This window comes from Mustela lutreola, chromosome 10 (assembly GCF_030435805.1).
Source record: "Mustela lutreola isolate mMusLut2 chromosome 10, mMusLut2.pri, whole genome shotgun sequence".
Lineage (NCBI taxonomy): Eukaryota > Metazoa > Chordata > Mammalia > Carnivora > Mustelidae > Mustela > Mustela lutreola.
Window position 1 is genome coordinate 91,484,506 of NC_081299.1, and position 25,574 is coordinate 91,510,079.

Here is a 25,574-nt window from a genome sequence, read left to right on the forward strand (position 1 = left end):
CAGGAAGCAGTTGTATAATTTACATTAGAGTTCATTGGGATGTGCAGGAAGGATCAGATCATTTGAGCTCTTGCCTTTTTAAAATGGAGCCCAGTGGAGTGAGTTGTATCATTTTGATTTTCCTGTAGGTCTCACTCAACGTTGTTCCTTTTCTTCTGGTTCCCTTTAGATGTGATTATTTTAAGCTTCATTACCTGTACCTTTGGTCCATTCTTTTGGTTCTTACATTGTGGATGTGGATATCTCCATCTTTGCTTCATATTAGCAGGTACTTTTGCTTCTATAATGGATTAAATAACCCAATTTCTTCCATGGGATGGAAACATCAAAAAACCTTGCTATTTATCACTAGTTTTCCTGTACCGTAACCAAGGTGCCTCTGATGGCAATGCTGTTGAAACCTGAAGGGAACAGTGGATCTGTGGTGTAAGTACAAAGAGACTAGTCCTTGATATCTACACTACTTCACTTTCCCCCGTCTTCTCTGAATAACAATTATGAGAACACTCTGTACATCTTTAAAATGGAGTTGAGAATATGGATTTTGCAGGTTTGCTTGTAAATCAAGGGATCATTTTTACAAAGAACCAGAGATATAGCAGGCATTTAACGAATTGTATCTATTATTATGAATACATTTAAAGTAGATATGCATCTGTAAAATGTGTAGATGATGCAAAGCAGAAAAAACTAGCTAATATAAGAGATAACAGAATTGAGATTCAAACTTGTTTCAATGAGTATTACATATAACAAGTACAATACTGTATACTGAATATACAGTATTCAGTTTCAGTCCCCAAAGTGGGATACCAGTTGCCTAATTCAGACTTTAACATTTTTGTTCTACTATACTTAACTGCAGTATTTGCCCCTATCAACCACTTTCACTCTCTCAGGACTTCCTACTCTCTTAACTCATTCTCCTTATTTTCTTCTTATCCCTTTAGCTCATCCATCTCTGTCTCATTTATATTCTTATCTCGTTCAGTTCATCCTCTCAATGGTGCCAATACCTAGGTTTCATTTTCAACCTGCTGATCATTCCATTTTATATAATCTGTTTCCATGAATTTGATTATTAATTCAATGGTGAACACCAGATTCACATATCCAATTGCTAAGTATAACCCAATAATCCTATACCGACATTCCAAAAGAAAGCCCATTGAATTTTCAAAAACTGCTGCCTTCAGTAAATTGGCCATTTTGGTGAATGGTATCAATATTTATTCCAACATACAAACCAGAAATCCGGAGTCTTCAAATCTACTTACTGCTCCTACTACTCACTCAACAAACCAACTCCCGTGATTTTATTTCTTTAATATAGCATGCCTGTATCTCTTCCTTGATCATTCCCCTGCCTCTTCTGTAGTTTGTGACTGTCACAATTCCTACCTGGATTCTAGTGGATGCTTCACTGGACTTCCCTGGCTCCTTGCCCCACTGCTCCTAAACTTGCCGTTAAAATTGAGTGTAGATTGAATTTTGAGATAGAGACACCACTATTTAAATTAGATACACCTATATTTGCCAGTTCCATCTCTTATGGGCAGATTATTCAACTCACTGTAGATGGTTATGAAATAAGGATAACAATGTGCATACCATCAGGTCATTGACACATTACATTTAGAAATATATGTGATAGGCAGGAACCTCAGTGAACTTTATCTACTGCCATTAACTTTCCATGCAAATTTGACTGTGCCATTTTCCCTTTAAGGATGCCCAATAACTTCAAAGATAAAATTCAGTCTCATCTGCTTAGCTGACCAATTCTCCGATGGCCTGGTCCGGCTCTAGACTCCTCTTTCATCATTGCCCATCTTACACACTTCACCTTGAACTACCCCATTTCTAAGCTATGTCCTAGACTCACAGCCATCTTAGGTTTCTCACCTCTCTCTTTCTGTCCATCCTTATATATGCTCTTCCCGCACTTCTACAGTGACTGAGTTCTCTCCCAACAGAGCTCGTAGATCACCTGACTTATAAATATTTCTTTGGCCTCATCTAGGTGACCATCCATTCTGGTTTATCAAGGATAGTCTTAGTTTATAGCTGTTGTCTCCCTGTGATTAATATTAGCACCATCTTTTACTCTTGGGGCATTAGATGTTACATTATAGGTCACCCTACCTAAACTCCCTTTGTTCCCAGACCAACATAAGCGTGCCTTGTTTTCTGTTTCCAAAGATTTCTACACTCCTTTCTGCATTAGATTTATCACATTGCTTCATAAAGTCTCATTATTTTACAAATTTTCACTTTTCTCTCTGCCACTGAGCTGTGGGCTCCTTGAAAGAAATGAATTTCATCTCATTTGTTTTCACATTACTTATTCCTAGTACAGTGCCTGGAAAACAGTGTTGTGTCCTAAATATGGCATTCTACCTTTCTTACTCCATTAAATTACATTTAATGTAATTAAATAAATACATTAAATAACACTAAATAAAGAAACACTAAATAAGAAAAGACCCTTCAGCAGTGTATGTAAAAATTAATGAGAAATAAGTTGAGTCTCTGTTGTGCTTGAAACACCAGTGGGACACCATAGAGAATGATATTCATTGCCCTGTTGCCCTCCCCATCCCTTTCTTGTTTTGTGCTATAGAACCAGTGGCACACTTCTTCATTCAGCTCCCTCTCCTGCACTTACCCTTTCTTTGCCACTTGCCATTAAACTCGGTAAATGCTAATTAGTGGTTTTTGTTTTCAGTCACTGACCAGGCCTCCAAACTTTATTCACCATGTCCTGCTGAGTAATTATAATGACAGCTAGCATTTATTGGGAGCTTACCATATGCTAGTTCATCCTACGCACATTTTATATACTATGTCATTTAATAGCATGAGGGCTAAATAGTGAGTATCTTTTGTGCTATATATACACCATTCTGAACTGATGGTTCCTCCTCTGAGCACCCCTGGACTTTTTTTCTTTTTTAAGTTTTTTTTTTTTTAATATTTTATTTATTTTTCTTAGAGAAAGAGAGAGAAAAAGTGAGTACAAGCAGGGGGATCAGCCGAGGAAGAGGGAGAAGCAGGCCGCCCGATGCAGGGCTTGATCCCAAACCCTGGGATTATTACCTCAAATGCTTAAGGCAGATGCTTAACCAACTGAGCCACACAGGCACCCCTGGACTTTTTCCTTGACTCGCATCCTTAATTGATCCCTCTCTATCCAGCTCCATCAGGGGTAGAAGACAGACATTGTCTTCCTGTTCTTCTTGTGTTTGAACCAAACTATTTGCCTTCTGGAAGGGATCCTATGCCAGCATCTTATCCAGACTCTAGAGGACAGGTTTTAGGAATAGCTGCTCCAACATAAACAAACATAACCAAATGCACATTGTGGGGATCTGTTGCAACAAACTGACTGTGAAAGATATTTTCTTAATATCAAGAGGAAATCTGAATACAATCATGTGATGTGAGATATTAGGGAATTATTGTTAATTTCATTAGATGAGTTAATGTCATTACAGTTATGTGTTTAAAAAAAAAGTTCTCAGGGCACCTGGGTGGCTCAGTGTGTTAAAGCCTCTGCCTTCGGCTCAGGTCATGATCCCGGGGTCCTGGGATAGAGCCCCGCATCAGGCTCTCTGCTCAGCAGGGAGCCTGCTTTCTCCTCTCTGCCTTCCTCTCTGCCTACTTGTGATCTCTGTCAAATAAATAAGTAAAATATTTTTTTTAAAAAAAGTTCTCATCAGTTAGGGATACATACTACAGATTTAAAGATGTAATAATGTGATGTCTGTGATATGCTCTAAAACAGTGAAACAAAATTATAAAAATTAAATAGATTAAAAAAAAGATGAGACAAGGAGCCTATGATAGAAGATACAAGATGAGAAAACTATTGATAATTGCTGCTGTTGGATGATGGGAAGAGGGTGTTTCACTATACTACTTGTCTAGTGTGTGTTTGAAAATTTTATATTAAACATTTAACTAGGGGCACCTGGGTGGCTCAGTTGGTTAAGCGACTGCCTTCGGCTCAGGTCATGATCCCAAGGTCCCCAGATCAAGTCCTACGTCGGGCTCCCTGCTTAGTGGGGAGTCTCCTTCTCCCTCTGAGCCATCCCCCTCTTGTGCTCTCTCTCTCTCTCAAATAAATAAATAAAATCTTTTAAAAAAATTAACAAATGACAGATCCTAGCGCCCCAATTATTGTGCCAAATAAAGATCACTGGGAGTAAAGCCCTGGAATCTGCATCCTGAGAAAGCTCTCCAGGTAAATCTTATGTGCTTTGAGAACCACTGGTTGAGATTTAAGAGGACAGGATCATATCTATCTCTTCCCAAAACAACAATTGCTACCTCAAGACGTCCAAAGAAAACTGTAACTTCCATATCAACACATCAGTCGCAAAGATGAATAACCATACCAGCAAGTCTGCTGCTCAGACAGAGTCATGTTATAAAGGTTCAAAAATAAATCTGATCTATTTCATGAAATAGGAGACATGGTTTTAGAAATTACCTACTTTTTATCCCTAATGAAATAAAAGAGGACATTGTCTCTATTGAGGAAAAGCAGGCCTGGGTAAGAAGAGCATACTACATAATGAAAATGACAATAACTGAAATAAAAATCTTATTTGAAAGTAGTAAAAAGCAGACCTGACATTGCAGATAATCAAATCAGCCATACCCAGAATACTGAGAAAATGAAATCATGGGTTTAAAAGATGAGACAGAATATAATGGGCATAGAGGTCAGTCATGAAGATAAAACTTACAGACTCAACAAATGGATCAAAATTTATCATTAAAGATGTAATAACATGTATTTTAGAATTCTGGGGGAAAAGAGAGACCCAAAAATAGCAGCTGAAAGAGTTTTTCATGGCCTAGGTAACTTACTAATCAGGGTAATAACAAAAACTCTTTCCTGTTATAATTTTTTAGATTATAGAAGATAGTGATGATGAATTCCTTAAGTTTCAGAGCAAAAAAATTAAATTTCCTCAGTAAGAGTTACCGTGACCTTTTTGTCATGGGCCTCACCTGCATTTTCACGGGCCTGAAGATGAAGTAACAACTCTAGTATTCCTGCAGAGAAATCATGAGTGGTTCATATGAAAGGACATCCTCAGATGTACAATACAGAGGAGCATATGTCACCCAAGAATATGTTTTGCCAAAGTTGTTAACAATGAGTTAAACTCACTGAAGAGAAATCAAGAAAAGGATCTTCTATCCGCTGGGTCACATTTTATGCATCAATGCCAAAGTCGCACTCCTCCCCTCTCCCATTTCAACATCGCTGACATCAGAATGCATCTTCTAATCAATGAGGTCCTACAATTGCTGCATGACAGGTGACAGCAGTGACATAGTTGTCATCTCCTACCCTTGCACAAACCTGGCTGGGATTTCTGTTGACGTGTCTGAATGAGGGCAGCCCTATGGATGTTTCCCAAAACGAACCATTTCAAGGCCGTGGGAGGAAGGAATACGAGTCCTGATTCTTACCTGAAAAGCTTCTATTTGCATCTTCTAGAAAGATCAAGGAAATGAAAGCATCAAAAGTTGCATAATAGCTGTTAGTGGCTTGGGAGAAAAAACTGCAGGTGGTAGAAGCACTGGGTTAAGAGTGTTGTTGTGAGTTATGGGTATATTGGGGCTCTTTATACTGTTCTTTCTACTAACATGCATAGTGGAATTTTTTTGAAATTAAAAGTCTTTACAAATCAGAAGAAAGAAAAGGAGCAGGAAGCAGAGGAAAGGAGATAATGCATTCCCAGTGCTCCTCATCTCCAGAAGATGATATCGGGTAAAAAAGCACTGCTATGATGATTTGCAGTTTCAAAGTGATTCACCAAAGTCAATCTAACCAATTAAATGTATATTTTTCTTTGTATATGTGCCTAAGTGTAGCATATGATGCAAAAAAAGGCCTAGAGACCTTTTTTTCATTAAGTATAAAATAAAAATCCTAATAAGAAAACATTATGTCAGGATTTAATTTGAAGTGATTTTTTTTCTTCTTTAGTGGTACATAGAATGGCATTTCTTAGATTCTGTGAATGATAGAAATAACTATTATTTAGTAAGCATTTGCTATGTCTGGGACACGATTTGAGGAGCATTACATATCTAACTTATTCATTCAAAGTGAGGTTTTCTTATTATCCTCACATTACAGAGAGGGAAACGGAAACACAGGGACGATGAGTCACGTGATTTGTATCTCACAGCTAGTAAGTGGCAGAGCCAAGAGTCAAATTCAGGCATTCTGACTCCAGTGACCAAGGCCACAATCACTCTGTCACTGGCTCTGTATGACTTAAGGTTGAGGAGTATCAGGTACCTACTTTACATTCGTGCAGATAAGGAACTGAGGCCCAGAGGACTGAAGTATCTTAGCAAGAAGCATGTGATGAGCTAGTGATAGATTATAGTCCATTCTTAGTCTACATTCTTTTTGCCTTACATGGCCTTAACAACCACAAAGAACAACATTGTGAATATTCAGATCCTTATACACACACACACACACACACACAAACACACACACACACACACACACACACTTCCCATTACTGCCAATATTGGCAGGAAATAAAGCAAAAGGAGGATAGTGGATTTTAAGGGAAATCCAGGCCCTTTATGTCACTCATCACCACAGGGTTTCATTAGCAATTTCTTATGTAACAGCCAGAGAAATGACATCTTGAAGACAATAGGAAACTCGTATCAAGTTCCAGAACTATTGTATGGCAAAGTAAGAATGCATACTTAACTATAGCTGCGTCCAAAGGCAATGGTCTTTGGTTTCCCAAAGATAATTAGATACAGTTACTAATCGCCGAAAGGAAGCATGTTTCCACAGCAGAGGTTACACCCTGGCAGCTGGCGTTTCAATTCGGCCTATGCATGTGGTTGCATTGTCACATGCAATGTTTCTTTTAAAAACTCTGCCAAATGTAACTAGGAAGAGATCACCCAAAATCTGGACCTGGGGGCAGAGCCAGATCTGAAGTCTTAAATGGGAACCATCGGCGAGACCTGACTGGCAGTTGCTCCCGTTCCCCAGTTCACTGAGACCCCAACACTCAATTCCTTTCGCATCCAGTACACTCCATGGGTTGACTCTGCCTGCCTGGCCCTTATTGGCTTTGGACCTGTGACCTTGAATCTAAACGAATGTTATAATTCAGATGGCTATTTACTTGAAAATGTAACCTGTGACAGATTATAAGTTCCTAAGTATTTTTTAAAGTAAAAAACAGTAGTAACATCTATTTTGTGATATTCAGAATTATATTGGCACGTTTTTTGTTTTTTAAGATTTATTTTTTATTTCAGAGAGGGAAAGAGAGAGCATGAGTGGGAGGGGCAAAGGGAGAGAGAGAATCCCAAACAGACGCCCCCAACTGAGCACAGAACCTGAGACAGAGGGCTTGATCTTAGGACACTGAGATCATGACCTGAGGAGAAACCAAGAGTTGCTGCTTAACTAACAGTGCTACACAGGTGCGCTGGTAGTTTTTTCTTGTTTTGTTTTGTTTTGTTTTTGTTTTTCTTTCTTTTTTTTTTTTTTTTAAGGGCTCTGGATGAAACAAGTGCTCCTCCCTTCAAAATTAACAGATTCTTATATTCTACTTTCATATTTTGTTGGTACCCTGAAGGTGGATCAATATTAAAATGCTAAGATTTAGTAACTAGTTACAGTTGGATATTTAATAATATTCTTGAGACTCCAGATTGTATTTTTAAAATGTATGTTATCAAATTTACTGAGGGAATTTTAAAGGCTTTGGGGAGAAAGGGATTTTTGCAAGTCCAAATAACTACAGTAACTGAATGGATTTTTTTTAAGTCTTATTTATTTATTTATTTATTTGAGAGAGAGAGAGCACAGAGGGAGAGGGAGAAGCAGATACTCCACTGAGCTGAGAGCCTGGATTTTCTTTTCTTTTTCACTTTTTCTGCTGAAAGGCTGGGGGCATTTTGAGATAAGTACTTAATTATTTTTTTTTATTTTTATTTTTTTTTTTGCTTATTAAAGTCCTATATTAATGGGGTGCCTGAATGGCTCAGTCGGTTAAGCAGCTGCCTTTGGCTCAGGTCATGATCCCAGGTCCTAGAATCGAGCCCCGCGTCCGACTCCTGGCTCAGCGGAGAGTCTGCTTTTGCCTCTCCCTCCTAGTCTGCATGGAGGATGGTTGTGTTCTGGGTAGGGAATGTCCATCTAAAAAGTGGTCTCATTCCTCTCCTGCTTGTCTCTAAACCCATCTGATATGTACCTCATCAGTAAAAAGTAGGGAACATGTGCCCCTAATAGATATACATTCATTTGTATAAAAGTGGAATACATGTTTTACTGCATTAATGTATTTTGTACATGATGAAACATATCAAAATAAGAAATTCTTAAGGATGGGTCAACTGTGTTTCTCAGTGGGTTAAACCACTGCCTTCTGCTCAGGTCATGATCCCAGGGTCCTGGGATGGAGTCCCGAATTGGGGTCCTTGCTCAGCCGGGAGCCTGCTTCTCTTTCTGCCTCTGCATGCTACTTACTCTTCCTGCTTGTGCTCTTTCTAACAAACAAATAAAATCTTAAAAGAAAAAAAATGTAAAGGATGAAATAACACAATTTGAAATAGATGTTATAGTATTTTCCTTAACTGCCCTAATGGGCCACTTTGTGCCCTCTTCTAAATTGTACCCATTTCAGCATTTCCCAAAGTCTATTCAATGCAACACCAGCTCAATGTCATTTTCATGAGTATGAAACATGGTTAAATTGTCAAGTAAGTTTGGGAAACGGTAGGTAAAAATTAGACAGGTTTCCTTGCCATGTGACTTGTCATCTTTAATATGGATGACTCCTTGCGAGTCCTTACAAGGGAGAGCACCTATCCTAGGGCTAATATTCCAACAAGATTCCTTTGTGAAACCCCCTTCTATTCAACTTTCTTGAAGATCATCTTTGCCTGCTGTTTGCCAGTTCTTTCAGTAGCGTTTCCACATAAACTCTAAAAGATCTTGGTCATCAATTCCCATCCTCTTTGAATTACAAACATTTTATCTCACTGACTCTCTCCTTCTTTCCTAGGACCATGTTTTCCCCTTCACCCCCAGAAGCAAAAATATCCTTTTGAATAAGCCCTTCTTGGGTTTCGACCTCTGCTCTTTGCCACCTCCGTGCAACTAGTCTCTCTTGGCTTTCCACAAAACTTGCCAGCCTAGCTTCATTTCCAGTTTCCAGAATCTTGGTGTTAGTTAAAGGGATTTAAGGGTGATCTACTCCACAATTTGAAACCTCAAATTCACTTCTCCTGCTTTGTCTTGATGATATGCATAGGAACACGTATTTTGATAACCTACTTATTGCTAGGACCCAGCCCCTACTTGGTACTCCATTAATGATAACCAGGTGATTCCTAACTTGACCATTTCAAGAAAAATATTTTATGTATAGGGGATATGAGTATAAGGTATTCAAAAGAGGTAAAATGTAAGTTAGGTTCCATTCTGGAACCTACTATAGAGTACCAGTATTTTGGTCATTAAAAACAAAACAAAACAAAATGACAAACGGAGTGTTGCTGGAGGGGAGCTGGGTTGGGGGATAGACTTGATGGGTGACAGGTGTTAAGGAGGGCACTTGCCATGATGAGCACTGGGTGTTGTATGTAGGGGATGAATCACTAAATTCTACCCCTGAAACCAATATTGCACTATATGTTAACTAACAAAAATTTAAATAAAAACTAAAAATCAAACAAAAAACCACAACTTAAATTGGGTCTATCTACATTCTGCGCGACTAGCCCTGTATCCTTGGCAGGCCACTAAAGTCCCAGTTCCCTCATCAGCAAAATCAGAATAACAGTTTATTTTTCAAAAATTTGGTTTATTTCTTTTGAGAATCAAATGGCTTTCAATAAACATAGAGTACTTGAAATAGAGTACTTAGAGTACATAGAGTACTTGAAATGGTCCTGGCACATAATAGGTTCACAATAAATATTCTTTTATTACTGTTATTGTCTTAAACAATTGCATTAGGTTTTTTTCTGAAGAAAGGTGGACTTTTTCTGCAGTTCAATGAATATCAGAAGTTAGTGTTCCATTTGGAGGTCTAAAATTGCAAATTTTCTTTCTTTTTGCTTTCAATATTTTGTAGTATTTCTTAATAGTTATTATTCTTAATATTTGTCATAATAGTGCAGTTGAAAAGTAGTGTTGGCCCATTTTGGTCTTAAACTTTTGATCCTTATAATTATCTTTTTTTAAATTTTTTATTTTTTATTAACATATAATGTGTTCTTAGCCCCAGAGGTACAGATCTGTGAATCATCAGGATTACACACTTCACAGCACTCACCATAGCACATACCCTCCCCAATGTCCATAACCCCACCACTCTCTCCCTCCCTCTGTCCCCCCGCAACCCTCAGTTTTTTTTTTTTTGAGATTAAGAGTCTCTTGGGACGCCTGGGTGGCTCAGTTGGTTAAGCAGCTGCCTTTGGCTCAGATCATGATCCCAGCGTCCTGGGATCGAGTCCCACATCGGGCTCCTTGCTCCGCAGGGAGCCTGCTTCTCCCTCTGACTCTGCCTTCCACTCTGTCTGCCTGTGCTCGCTCTCGCTCGCTGACAAATAAATAAAATCTTTAAAAAAAAAAAAAAAAAAAGAGTCTCTTATAGTTTGTCTCCCTCTCGGTCGCATCTTGTTCATGTATTCCTTTACTACCCCCAACCCCCCCACATTGCATCTCCCCTTTCTAATATCAGGGAGATCATATAATAGTTGTCTTTCTCTGATTGACTTATTTCATTAAGCATAATATCCTCTAGTTCCATTCATGTCGTTGCAAATGGCAAAATTTCATTTCTTTTGATGGCTGCATAGTATTCCATTGTATATATATACCACCTCTTCTTTATCCATTCATCTGTTGATGGACATCTAGGTTCTTTCCATAGTTTGGCTATTGTGGACTTTGCTGCTATAAACATTTGGGTATACATACTTCTTCAGATCACTACATTTGTATCTTTAGGGTAAAGACCCAGCAGTGCGTTTGCTGGGTCATGGTGTAGCTCTACTTTCAACTTTTTGGGGAACCTCCATGCTGGGTTTTTGGTTTCTTTTTTAAAGATTTTATTTATTTGACAGAGAGAGAGAGATCAGAAGTAGGCAAAGAAAGAGGGGGAAGCAGGCTCCCTGCTGAGCAGAGAGCCCAATGTGGGGCTTAATCCCAGGACCCTGAGACCATGACCCGAGCTAAAGGCAGAGGCTTAACCCACTGAGCCATCCAGGTGCCCTGGAACTGCCATGCTGTTTTTCAGAGTGGTTGCACCAGCTTGCATTCCCATCAACAGTGTAGGAGTGTTCCCCTTTCTTCACATCCTCGCCAGCATCTGTCATTTCCTGACTTGTTAATTTTAGCCATTCTGACTGGTGTGAGGTGGTATCTCATTGTGGTTTTGATTTGTATTTCCCTAATGTTGAGTGATGCGGAGCACTTTTTCATGTATCTGTTGGCCATCTGGATTTCTTCTTTGCAAAATGTCTGTTCATGTCATCTGTCCATTTCTTGATTGGATTATTTATTCTTTGGGTGTTGAGTTTGATAAGTTCTTTATAGATTTTGGATACTAGCCCTTTACTGATATGTTGTTTGCAAATATCTTCTCCCATTCTGTCAGTTGTCTTTTGGTTTTGTTAACTGTTTCCTTTGCTGTACAAAAGCTTTTGATCTTGATGAAATCCTAGTAGTTCATTTTTGCCCTTGCTTCCCTTGCCTTTGGTGATGTTCCTAGGAAGGAGCTGCTGTGGCTGAGGTCGAAGCGGTTGCTGCCTGTTTGCTCCTCAAGGATTTTGATAGAGTCCTTTCTCACATCGAGGTCCTTCATCCATTTTGAGTCTATTTTCATGTGTGGTGTAAGGAAATGGTCCAGTTTCATTTTTCTCCATGTGGCTGTCCAATTTTCCCAATACCATTTATTGAAGAGGCAGTCTTTTTTCCATTGGACATTCTTTCCTGCTTTGTCAAAGATTAGTTGACCATAGAGTTGAGGGACTATTTCTGGGCTCTCTATTATGTTCCATTGATCTCGGTGTCTGTTTTTGTGCCAGTACCATACCGTCTTGATGAGGACAGCTTTGTAATAGAGCTTAAAGTCTGGAATTGTGATGCCACAAACTCTGGCTTTCTTTTTCAACATACCTCTTGCTATTCCAGATCTTTTATTGTTCCATATAAATTTTAGGATTATTTGTTCCATTTCTTTGAAAAAAAATGGATGGTAGTTTGATAGGGATTGCATTAAAAGTATAGATTGATCTAGGTAGCATAGACATTTTCACAATATTTGTTCTTCCAATCCATGAGCATGGAACAGTTTTCCATTTCTTTGTGTCATCCTCAATTTTTTTCATGAGTACTTTATAGTTTTCTAAGTATAGATTCTTTGCCTCTTTGGTTAGGTTTATTCCTAGGTATCTAATGGTTTTTGGTGCATTTGTAAATGGAGTTAACTTCTTAATTTCTCTTTCTTCTGTCTTATTGTTGGTATGTAGAAATGCAACTGATTTCTGTGCATTGATTTTATATCCTGACACTTTACTGAATTCCCATATGAGTTCTAGCTGTTTTGCAGTGGAGTCTTTTGGGTTTTCCACATAAATTATCATATCATCTACAAAGAGTCGTAGTTTGACTTCTTTGTTGATTTGGATGCCTTTAATTTCTCTTTGTTGTCTGATTACTGAGGCTAGGAATTCTAGTATTATGTTGAATAGCGGTGGTGATAATGGGCATCCCTGCTGTGTTCCTGACCTTAGCAGGAAAGCTTTCAGTTTTTCTCCATTGAGAATGAAAATCGCTGTGGGTTTTTCATAGATGGCTTTGGTGATATTGAGGTATGTACTCTCTATCCCTACACTGTGAAGAGTTTTGATCAAGAAAGGATGCTGTACTTTGTCAAATGCTTTTTCAACATATATTGAGATTGTCATATGGTTCTTGTTCTCTCTTTTATTAATGTACTGTATCACATTGTTTGATTTGCAGATGTTGAACCAACCTTGCAGTCCTGGAATAAATCCTACTAGGTTGTGGTGAATAATCCTTTTAATATACTGTTGGACCCCATTGGCTCACATTTTGGTGAGAATTTTCACATCTGTGTTCATCAAGGATATTGGCCTATAATTGTCTTTTTTAATGGGGTCTTTGTCTGGTTTTGGGACCAAGGTGATGCTGGCCTCATAGAATGAGTTTGGAAGTTTTCCTTCCATTTCTATTTTTTGGAACAGAGTCAGGAGAATAGGAATTAATTCTTCTTTAAATGCTTGGTAGAATTCCCCTGGGAAGCCATCTGGCCCTGGGCTCTTGTTTGTTGGGAGATTTTTGATGACTGCTTCAATCTCCTTACTGTTTATGGTTTCCATACTGATTAAAGTTTTCTATTTCTTCCTGGTTGAGTTTTGGTAGTTTATAGTTCTCTAGGAATGCATCCATTTCTACTAGATTGTCAAATTTGCTTGCATAGAGTTGCTCAAAATATATTCTTATAATTGTTTGTATTTCTTTTTTTTTTTTGGTTATGATCTCTCCTCTTTCATTCATGATTTTATTTTTTTAGGTCCTTTTTGGTAAGTCTGACCAGGAGTTTATCAACCTTATTAGTTCTTTTGAAAGATCCAGCTCCTAATTTTGTTGATTTGTTCTACTGGGTTTTTTTTTATTTCTATTTTATTGATTTCTGCTCTGATCTCTATTATTTCTCTTCTCCTGCTAGGTTTAGGCTTTCTTTGCTGTTCTTTCTCCAGCTACTTTAGGTCTAGTGTTAGGTTGTGTACTTGAGACCTTGTTTCTTGAGAAAGGATTGTATAGCAATATACTTTCCTCTCAGGGCTGCCTTTGCTGTGTCCCACAAATTTTGAACAGTTTTGTTTTCATTATCATTTGTTTCCATGAATTTTTTCAATTCTTCTTTAATTTCCTGGTTGACCCATTCATTCTTTAGTACGATGCTCTTTAGCCTCCATGTCTTTGAGTTCTTTCCAACTTTCCTCTTGTGATTGAGTTCTAGCTTCAGAACATTGTGGTCTGGAAATATGCAGGGAATGATCCTAATCTTTTGGTACTGGTTGACACCCAGGATGTGATCTATTCTGTAGATCTGTTCCATGTGCACTAGAGAAGAATGTGTATTCTGTAGTTTTGGGTTGGAATGTTCTGAATAAATATGTGATGTCCATCTGGTCCAGTGTGTCATTTAAGGTCTTTATTTCCTTATTGATCTCTTGCTTGGATGATCTGTCCATTTCAGTGAGAGGGGCGTTAAAGTCCCTTACTATTATTGTATTATTGTTGATATGTTTCTTTGATTTTGTTATTAATTGGTTTATATAGTTGGCTGCTCCCATATTAGGAGCATAGATATTTAAAATTGTTAGCTCTTCTTGTTGGACAGACCCTTTGAGTATGATATAGTGTCCTTTCTCATCTCTTATTACAGTCTTTGGCTTAAAATCTAATTGATCTGATATAAGGATTGCCACCTCAGCTTTCTTTTTTTTTTTAACTTTTAATTTTTTATTTTTTATAAACATATATTTTTATCCCCAGGGGTACAGGTCTGTGAATCACCAGGTTTACACACTTCACAGCACTCACCAAAGCACATACCCTCCCCAATGTCCATAATCCCACCCCCTTCTCCCAAACCCCCTCCCCCCAGCAACCCTCAGTTTGTTTTGTGAGATTAAGAGTCACTTATGGTTTGTCTCCCTCCCAATCCCATCTTGTTTCATTGATTCTTCTCATTAGCATGGTAAATTGTTTTCCACCCCCTCACTTTAAATCTGGAGGTGTCTTCAGGTCTAAAATGAATTTCTTGTAGACAGCATATTGATGGGTTTTGTTTTTTTATCCATTCTGATACCTTGTGTCTTTTGATTGGAGCATTTGGCCCATTAACATTCAGGGTAACTATTGAGAGATATGAATTTAGTGCCATTGCATTGCCTTTAGGGTGACTGTTACTGTATATTGTCTCTGTTCCTTTCTCATCTACAACTTTTAGGCTCTCTCTTTGCTTAGAGGACCCCTTGCAATATTTCCTGTAGGGCTTGTTTGGTGTTTGCAAGTTCTTTCAGTTTTTGTTTGTACTAGAAGTTTTTTTTTTTTTTTTTTAAGATTTTATTTATTTATTTGACAGAGATTACAAGCAGGCAGAGAGGCAGGCAGAGAGAGAGGGGAAGCAGGCTCCCTGCTGAGCAGAGAACCCAATGTGGGGCTCTGATCCCAGGACCCTGAGATAATGACCTGAGTCGAAGGCAGAGGCTTAACCCACTGAGCCACCCAGGCGCCCCTAGAAGTTTTTTGTTGTTGTTGCTGCTGTTGTTGTTTTAATCTCTCCTTCTATTTTCAATGACAGCCTAGCTGGATAGAGTATTCTTGGCTGCATATTTTTCTCATTTAGTGCTTTTAATAGATCATGCCAGTTCTTTCTGGCCTCCCAGGTCTCTGTGGATAAGTCTGGTGCCAATCTAATATTGGCATTCTATGTTACAGACTTCTTGTCCCAAACTGCTTTTAGGATTTTCTCTTTTTCAGTAATACTTGGAAGTTTTACTGTAGATGACGGGGTGTGGACTTATTCTTATTGATTTTGAGGGGGGTTCTCTGTGCCTCCTGGACTTTGATGCTTGTTCCCTTTGCCATATTAGGGAAATTCTCTACCATAATTGGCTCCAATATACCTTCTGCCCCCTGTCTCTCTTTCTTCTTCTTCTGAGATCCCAGTTATTCTAATATTGTTTCGTCTTATGGTATCACTTATCTCTTGAATTCTCCCCTCATGGGCCAGTCGTTGTTTGTCTCTCTTTTGCTTTTTTATTCTTTGTCACTTGGTCTTCTATATCACTAATTCTCTCTTCTGCCTCATTTACCCTAGCAGTAAGAGCCTCCATTTTTTATTGTACCTCATTAATAGCTTTTTTTATTCCATCCTGGTTAGATTTTAGTTCTTTTATTTCTCTAGAAAGGGCTTTTATTTCTCCAGAAAGGGATTCTCTAGTATCTTCCATGCTTTTTTTTTGAGCTTGGCTAGCACCTAGAGAATCATCACCCTGAACTCTAGATCTGACATATTACCAGTGTCTGTATTGATTAGGTCCCTAGCCTTTGGTACTGCCTCTTGTTCTTTTGTTTGTGGTGAGTTTTTCCACCTTGTCATTTCATCCAGGTAAGTATATATAAACGAGAGAATTAAATACCAAAAGGGTGGAAGACCCCAGAAAAATGTGCATTAACCAAATCAGAGGAGACCCCCAAATTGGGGAGAGAAGAAAGGGGGTATAAAGAAGTTCAAAAGAAAAATTTTTTTTTAAGTTAAAAATATGTATATTCGACTGGTTAATAGAACAGAGCCCCCACTTGGTTTTGGTTGTGTTTTGGTCTTGTGGAAGAAACTACCTCCCAAAATTTTAAAGAAAAACTTATATATATACAAAAATAAGGGTAAGTATGATGAAGGGGTGGAATATGACTGTAAAGATGAAAATTTTTTAAACATTCAAGAAAAAGGAGTTGATAAGTTGGTTGGGAAAAGAAAAAGAAAGTGAAGAGGATTTGCTCAGGTTGGAGACTAGGAAAAAGCCCTTTGCTAGATTTAAGGTATATTTTGATCTATTAGAAGAAGATATATCCCAGAATTTTTTAGGAGGAAAAAAACCCTATATGTATACAAAAAATGAAGTTACATACAACAAAGGACAAAATATGATTATAATAATGAAGGTTTAAAACTATTTTTTTAAAGAAAGGTATTGTTAAGATAAACTAGTTAAAAAAATTTTAGAGGATAGAGGTTTTCTTTTTAAAGAAGAAAGAGTAAGTTAAAAAATTAAAATAAATAAAATAAAATTTAAAAATTTAATTAACTTTGCAAGACTAAAGAATCATGGGGAGGATGCTTCCATGCTTTGCTTTCCCCTCCTCTGGAATTCCACTGTTCTCCTTGATCAGTGAGCTTGGTTTGGCTGGATGTTCTTGCTGATCTTCTGGGGGAGGGGCGTGTTGTAGTGATTCTCAAATGTCTTTGCCCAAGGTGGAATTACACCGCCCTTGCCAGGGGCCTGGCTAAGTAATCTGCTTGGGTTTGCTCTCAGAAGCTTTTGTTCCCTAAATGCTTTCCGTAGAACTCTGGAGGAAGGGAATGAAAATGGCAGCCTCCCAATCTCTAGCCCAGAGGATCGGCGAACTTGGGGCCCCACTCCTCAGTGCACCCCTGTAGAAAAGTGCTCAATCAATCTCATCTCCCTGGTCTCTGGCTGCACTCCAAGCTCATCCAGCCTGTGACAAAGCATTTCTGTCTCTGGCACGCAGCCCTACTTGGAGTCTCCAAACCCAGCAGATTCCTGCCTCCAGAGGAGGAAGGTGAGTCTCCCTGGACTTGCCACTTGTGAGGTCCCTGTTCAAAGAACAGCGGTCCAACTGTGCTACAGATCACAGTTTAAGGTAACCCTGAGCTGAGAGCTCACTCCTTGGCTCTGTCTCTGTAGCCAGCTTCCCTGCTCTACTATGTGAGAGCTCTGCTACACTCAGACACCCCTGATCCTTCTGTGACCCCGCAGGACCTGAGACCACACTGTCCCCGCGAAGTCTCCACCCTCAGTTAGCCTCTGGAGGCATGTCCCTCAGTGGAGCAAACTTCTAAAAGTTCTGATTTTGTGCTCCTTTGGTCCACCGCTTGCCGAGAGCCAGCCCCTCTCCCCATGGTCTATCTTCCCGTGGCTTCAGATTCACTTCTCCGCTTGTCCTACCTTTCAGAAAGTGGTCGATTTTCTGATTCTAGAATTGCTACTCTTTTTCTCTTCGATCTCCTGTTGGGTTTGTAGGTGTTCTCAATGGTTTAATAACTATCTAACTGAACTCCTGCGACCTGATGTCATCTCAGCCTGCTACTCCTCCACCATTTTGACTCCTATAATCCTCAAATTATCTTATCCATTTTTTTTCTAACTCCCCTTTTTTATAGTGTCAACACACCAGATTGTAGAGATGCTTTCTCTCTTGCCAGAATATTTCTTTTTGAAGGCAACACTACAAATGACTCACAGTCATCATTTCTTTAGATTAGCTTGGCATTTGTTTCATTTTGTTTGATATTTCTTTTGCTGCAATTGTAAAATATGATTTGGCTATCAGATATTAATAAATTAATGCATTTAAAGTTTGGCAACATTTATTTTAAATCTTATACTGTCCACCATTCACTAAGTTGTGTAAATATTTTCCCTTACCCTGTAGGCTCATGAGCCATCAAATACCGTACTAAAAGAATACTGATCCTGCAGCAAGATAAAAAAGAAGGCTAGCAATAAGGACAATGTGATTTTACACTTTAATATCTAATATTAGATCCAAAGTCCAATATAAAATAATCTAATATTTAAAATTCAATATCTTCTGACTTCCCAGGTCTGAAATCACTTGAGTAGACCAGTGCAATCCATTCAGGACAAGTAAATTTTCCTCTGATATGGTCCTGAACTAATATTGAGGAAGATCTGAAATTGCTTAAAATCAATCCTCATATTGGTTCCTGTTAGTGAGAGTTAACCACAGCAGATTAATGAAATTAGAAATGAGAAACAAAGAAGACATTCATCCAATACTTTTAGTTGTAGAGCATCCTGGCTACTAACTGAAAAGATTTAGCCAATAAATACGTTTTTTTTTTTTTTTGCATTGAAAATACCTCCTTTGTTTCTAAAATTACAGTGTAGATACTAGCAACTCACTTTCACACTTAACCCTTCTTTTCTGTTCCATTTCATTTCTTTGCATGCTGTCAACAAACACTGATCATTCTCAAAAGTGCATTACATAATTCTCTTCTCCATTTAAGCTATCTTATTTTGCTTGCTTTCATTTTCAGATTTCTCCAATGAGTGCTTTGAACCCCCTGCCCTCCTTTTGGTTTTTAGCATTACACACTTCCTAGTAAAATGGCTCTGCCTCAATACTCCATCATAACAAGTATTTCCAAGGTCACTAACAGGTTTGGTTTTCAGGGCAAATCAAAAGATTTTTCTTGCTCCTTATCTTCTTGTGAGTATCTGCCACTATTGATCACACTTTTTTTTTCTTTCTTTCTGGCATTTTAAAGTTTCTTTTTTTTTATTCTTTAGGATATTGAATTGCCTTTTCATTTTCTTGGAGGTCAGATAAAATTTTTACTTCTCTCCTTGTGCACACATTCAAATATCTAGAGAGCCCTGACTTATATTTATTAACTCAAATATGGATTGTAAGCTCCCATAAAAACAGCTCTAACTAAATGGTATTTTCACATTTATGGACAAATATTTTGACTCTTCCTTCTTCTAGCAGAGTTGATCATAGCCTATGTGGTAGGTCCAGAAGAGGTTCCTCCAGAAAATTCCATCTTATAAGCCTGAGTTCTGGAATAACTTATTGATATTGGAGTTGAAAAAATTTTGATTACCTTTATGGAGGCACACAAAGACATTCTTGTTGCAGTTTGATTTTTTGGTATCAGATTCTTTTTCAAGTAATTTTTAAAGATCTTTTTGGTCTTTATGGCTGATCTCTCTTTGTTCTTCCCAAACATGAAAAACACAAGGTTCAGACAATTTTTCAAATTATCCTTATTACTCTGTTTCTCATTTGAGTCTTTGTTTTCACCAGCTGGTCTGCCTGTGCTTTCCATTCCCTTTCATACTCATGCTTCATAATTATCATCATCATCATCATCATTATCAAATTATTTTGGAGAGGTGCTTATTTTCCTTCCTGGGTGCCTGCCCAAAAGAGACCTCAAATGCCTATTGGCATCAATGACAAAAGTCACTTCAAATGACTTTTTGAAACGAATTTGAATTTTTTTTCAAATTTTTGAAATGACTTTTTGAAAAGTCATTTCAAATGACTAGGCTATGAAAGTAGGAAGTACCTGTGTGAGCACTCACTTGCAAAAGGTTTGTTTCCTTCATCACATCTCTTGGTTATTCAAACCAGTATTGTCTGATAAGATACATAATGTATCCATACAGCTAATTTTAACCTTAATGAAGGTAAAAAGAAACAGGTAAAGTGACCTTAATAATATGCTTTATCTAACCTAATATATTCAACATAATTATCATTTTAACATGTATCACTATGAAGTTATTAATAAGATATTTTATATCCTTTTCTTTTTGGACAGTGTTTGAAATCCATCACATCTCATTTTGGACTACCTACTGGCTACATTTCAAATACTTAATAAGAACATGGGGTTCATGGCTATCATATTGGAAAACATAGATGTGAACCACTAAAAAGAAGAGAGTGGGTGGAAGTGGAAGAAAATGAGTCTCTATTGCCAGCTTTATTTCAGTTTCTATGGTGTGTGTGTGTGTATTTAATGTGTTGGATACTTTAATCTTTACCTGGGAGTAAGATGTAGTCTCTAATGTATACTTGAGCAAATAGGCTCAGAAAAGTTTAATAATTTCCCCAAGTTGATGCTGCTTATAAATTCAAGAGTGTGGATTCAGTCTCAGGCTTGTCCTCTTCCTATCTGGGTTTTAATTACACTGAGTTCTGAGTTGGCTGTCAGGACGGGAGGACTCTGGGTTTAGTCTACATTGACCATAGCTACTACAACAGATTTGATCCTGAGAGGAAGAGTGTTCAATAAAAGCCATCTGGGGATGGTTTATTTATTTGTTACAAAGGGCACCTTGGGACCTTGTGCAGTTACATAGTAAATAATTTTCACACTTCCAATGTACTAGATCACTTCAAAGAACTCAGTGATAAATTATCTGGTGGCACAATGGACCCTGAAAAGGAGACTTTTATGGGATGACAAGTTGGAAGGGTCATAGATGAGAATAGCAGTGATAGTGATGGCAATGATGATGATAATAGTAATTGCTGACATGTACTGAAGTTTTACCATAGGTCAAGTACCATCTTAAGCTCTTTTACATATTAGCTTATTTAGTCCACCAAAAAATGCTGTGAAAGTATACCCTCATTTTGTTTAAAAATTCCATTTATTTATTTGAGAGAGAGAGAGAGCATGTGCATGAGTCTGCAGACTCCCCGCAGAGCACAGAGGGGCTGGATCCCAGGACCCTGAGATCAGGACCTCCACCATAGTCACCTGCTTAATCGACTGAACCACCCAGGTGCCCCACCCTTATTATTCTTATTACACGTGCTTGTCTTCACTACAAGAGAGGCTGATGCTGCTTACCAAGAGTAATTACTTGTTCTGCTTATCCAGGCTTGAAAATGACGATTCTTTGCCCAGCATTAATACCCTCATGCATTAGTAGTTTACAGCTAACAAGGCTTATCTTTAAGTTATTGCTCCTATTTTTACTGGGTTCTTTCTACTTCCTAACACTTAGCCCTGTTCACTCTTCCTCTCAAGTTCCTTCCATTTGGAATTTGAACTTTACCTTCTACTCTTTTGTAGGCTACTGTAGGAAGGATAACATAGTTTGTTCATTCCTCAGGTTGCAATGTCCAGCTCTAGCATCTTGTTGAAATACAGTTGGATCCACTTAGCTCCACAGTAATATTCACAGCTTGTTGCACTGGCTCCTGAGTGTTCTATTTTGCCCTCTAGGGTCTTGGGTTTTCGTTTTATAAACCACAGTAATACCTAGGAGACTAGCTGGATGTGTAATGAAGTGGCAACAACTAAAAGAAGATTAAAAGGATAAGAAGGAAAAACAGAGAGAGATTGAGGAAGCCTATGCAGACCGGGTTTGGGGCCATGTTGATGGGAGCTTGAAGTTAGGTAGGAAAGATTTGGAGATCAGTAAGTATGCATGTGGAATATTTAGAGAGAGGTGAGGATGGAGGACTTTAAAATATTTTGTTATACACTATAAACAGCATCTCTGTGACATTTTCTTGATTTTCAGTAACATTGGAAGTCACAATAACATTTTGCAAATGGAACTTTGCAGGGATGAGGCAATAAAAGAGTCCCAATCTTATTACTAGCTTTAGTCAAAAACATTATCACCACCATTTTTACTCTGTGCAGGCATTAAACGTGGTGTCACCACTGATTCTTTCTTTTCCTTTTTTCTCCACCTCCAATCAATCAAATTCCTACTGACTCTTCTATTACCTTTCTGTTCAGTTTAATCCAACTCCTTGTTTTCACACAGACATTATTAAAGCTTCCTCCTAGCTTCCTTCCTTACCTCCAGTCTATAGCACTTTCATTATATCCCGCACTGCAGTTGTGGTGACATTCCACTCTTTCTGAAGATGTCTCTGTCCCTATCCTAGACTTTAATGGAAATAGACTCACCAGGCCATAAGTCAATTCTAGACCCTTTCCAGCTCCACATTGAATCTCTTGACCTGTAAGTGAGATCTGAACTAGTGTTGGAGATTTGGGCAGTACTCCTCTAAATAAAAAGAAAAATGAAAGATCATGCTTTCTGTTTACCTGATGTCCCAGAAGTGGGTCATACAGCAGATAGTTGAATTAGAAAATACATAATTGCTTCTTTGATTTTGAGAATGTTCTTATTTTGTTAAACAGAAAAGCTAGTTACAGAAACAACTTATAACATATAAACATTCATTTATATGCTCCTCCTATATTGACTATCTACTGCATGCCAGGAATTGTGTTGGATACAAAGAAAAGTAAGGTGTGTCTGGAATTATTTGTGTACATGCTCTGAGAATTCTAACTCTTGTTTTTTTATTCTTCTTCATGACTTGATTGAGATAACTCCTAATATTGCACTCAACTTGAACCTTTTGTTTTCTCTAGAAGGGAATCTAGAAAACTAATGAAGAAAGCAAACTGTGTATGGGTCACTTGCTCTAAAGACCACCAATGAATTTTTCTTCTCCAGTTAATCAAACACAAAATCTCCCACTCAGTTTTTAGCGCTCTCTAAAATCAAATTCACCTTGTATATTTAAATTTCTCTCCTACCACCTTGCAGCCTCCCAAACATTAGGTTTGTCTTCATCTTTATAGAACATGAAAGTTGTTCAATGATTATTGATCCCTTCTCCATACCAAAAACAGAATGTCTCCCTCACCAATGCAAATCTGAGACATCTTTGAAAACTGAAACTCTGCCTGCTCTAATTCTTCATCATGACTTTCTGGCTTTTGTACTTCTTTTTAACAACACATTTTTACATGTATTATCTTCATATTTGAATATTATTAGCTGCTATTTCATTCCTATATAACCTACATAAAATAGCCCCCTAAAATACATTGTCTTATTTTCAAACTGATACATCCCTCTCAATTTTATCTTGCCTCTACATTATAGCTGATAAGAATCAACCTTATTATAAACTAATCTATAAGATCTAGCATAATGCTTGGCACATGATAGCTGCTTGTTGTTTTTGTCATTTAATTTATTTTGGCTCTGGGAGGCTAACAGTCACTTCCACATTACAAATAAATGAAGATTATATTTATTGTTGATAATACCCAAGAGTTGTTATCAACATAATAAATATTAATATGTTATTATACATATATACTCATACACACCCACTCAGGTGTGAACTTGGATAAGAAAATTTAGAAAAACTTTGTTTCAAGGTTGGAAATGCTGAGAAAAGAACATCTGAGGAGAGAAAAAGGAAGGAAATCAGTTGAAAAGAAGAAATAGAAAGGAAGAAAAAGAGTTGTTTTAGTTCAGTGAGCCCCAAAATAACACTAATTATGGTCCAGACCATGCCCAAGTTTTATGAGCCTGGAGTGTATACAGTTCTGGGGGTCCTCTTTTAAAAAGAGAAATGGCAAAATTTCAAACACAAAATTAGGTAGCGGGCCTAAGAAGCACCATGTGGCTCTGAGGTGTAAGCTTCATTAGCTTCCTAATGAATCAGCCTCTGGAACTAGGTAGGATTTTTTAGGACCTCTGTGAGTAGGAAAGCCACTTAAGCTGCAGCACAATAAATGGACACCACTTCCTTCTTTCCCAACAGACTTGTTCTTCACCCATTTCCACTCACCACATCTTACATTTTTCCAAGGGTTTGTACCATAAGGCACTTCTATGACCAGGCATTGTAAAAATTATAACCTCTCCATTCATGGCTTCTTCCCTCCATTTTTATTTCATTCTCCATAATTGCCCGAGAACAAATCAAACCCTTGATGTTCAGCTACAACTATAAACTCAGAAGGATGCTGTGGGTTGGAGAAGTGAGCTAAGGTAGGATGAGGAAAAGAGATCTTCAGCCTAAAGCCATCAGCTGTGGCTGATGGAGAAAAATAGGATAAAATGAACACCAGGAAAGGACTGGGACATAATTGTAGTCATGCCATTTGTCTATGTCCTTCAACCTCACCAGAAGTCCCCATACACACACAGGCAGTCGTGCTGGGAGTTGGACTTCTTGGTTTTTGTTTGGTTTTATTTTGATTTACCCAGTATATGACATTATACCAATTCATGGATGCCAGATGGTTCTTTGAGCTTGGTGATCTGTTTGACCCCCCAGTCACCAGCCTATGGGCACTTCCCTCCCATCTTACTCCATTCTGTCAAACCTACTTAATTTAACCTATTTTCTCCTGTATTCCTGCTTTCTTTATTTTTCTTATATTCATAAATTTTTGTTACATCCTTATTATGTGGTGGTTCTTCTCCTCACAGAACTCTGGTTCAGGGAAAACTAAACAATTGAAATTTAATATGATGAATTGCATGATAATGCATATGGTCCACTGTATGGTACATATAAGTATGCATGGGTTGGTGTGATTGATTCACAAAGTGTGAATATGAGTGAGTAAAAAGAAAAAAGTACAGAGGCCAGACCCTGAAGGACCTTACAAGCTAGGCTAAGGAATTTGTATTCCTCAAGGTGATGTGAAACCCATTAAAAAGACTTAAGAAGGGTGCATGATACAGTCAGATTTGGATTTTAGAAAGTCCTTGGCAGAAGCTATAAAAAGAATAGATTGCAAAGGATAGTATAAAATGGAAAGAGTTCATTTAAGAAGATGTTACAGTAATTCAGGAGAAAAAAAAATTTTTTTAATATTTAAAACATTAAAAAACTAAAAACATTGGCAGTGTGAACACAGCTGTGGTGACGGGTTGTATCTAGAGAACTTACTTGGCCAGCAAACCGGTTGAGGAAAAAGAAGAAAAAAAGATCATTCCCATGTTTCCTGCTTATGACATGGAAGAATTTGATGTCATTCTCAGAATCAATAAGAAGGAGGGGCATTTCTAGTACTAACTAGTAATCACTGAGCGCTGAGTGCATGCCAAGGAGATGCTAAACACTTAAAATACATTATGTGATTTTTTTCTCAAGTTAATATCATGAGGTACATATTATTATATTGAATTTAAAGAAGAAGAAATCAAGGCTCTAAAAAGTCAATTCACTTGTCCAAAATTACATAATAGCTAAGTGGTAGAGCTGGAATTCAAACCTAAGCAGACCTAACCCAGAGCCATGGCTCTTAGAAACGTTACAACAGTGTTTAGCAAATGTGGTCCAGAGGCTATCTGCATCAGATTAATCCAGGATAATTGTC

The 25,574-nt window shown here is 37.9% G+C and overlaps 1 protein-coding gene across 4 annotated transcripts in view; it reads left to right on the forward strand.

Annotated features, from left to right (window-relative positions):
* The window catches only part of NTNG1 (netrin G1), a 343,674-nt gene that overhangs the window by 159,200 nt on the left and 158,900 nt on the right, over nucleotides 1-25,574 (forward strand). The gene's annotated exons all lie outside the window — the stretch shown is intronic.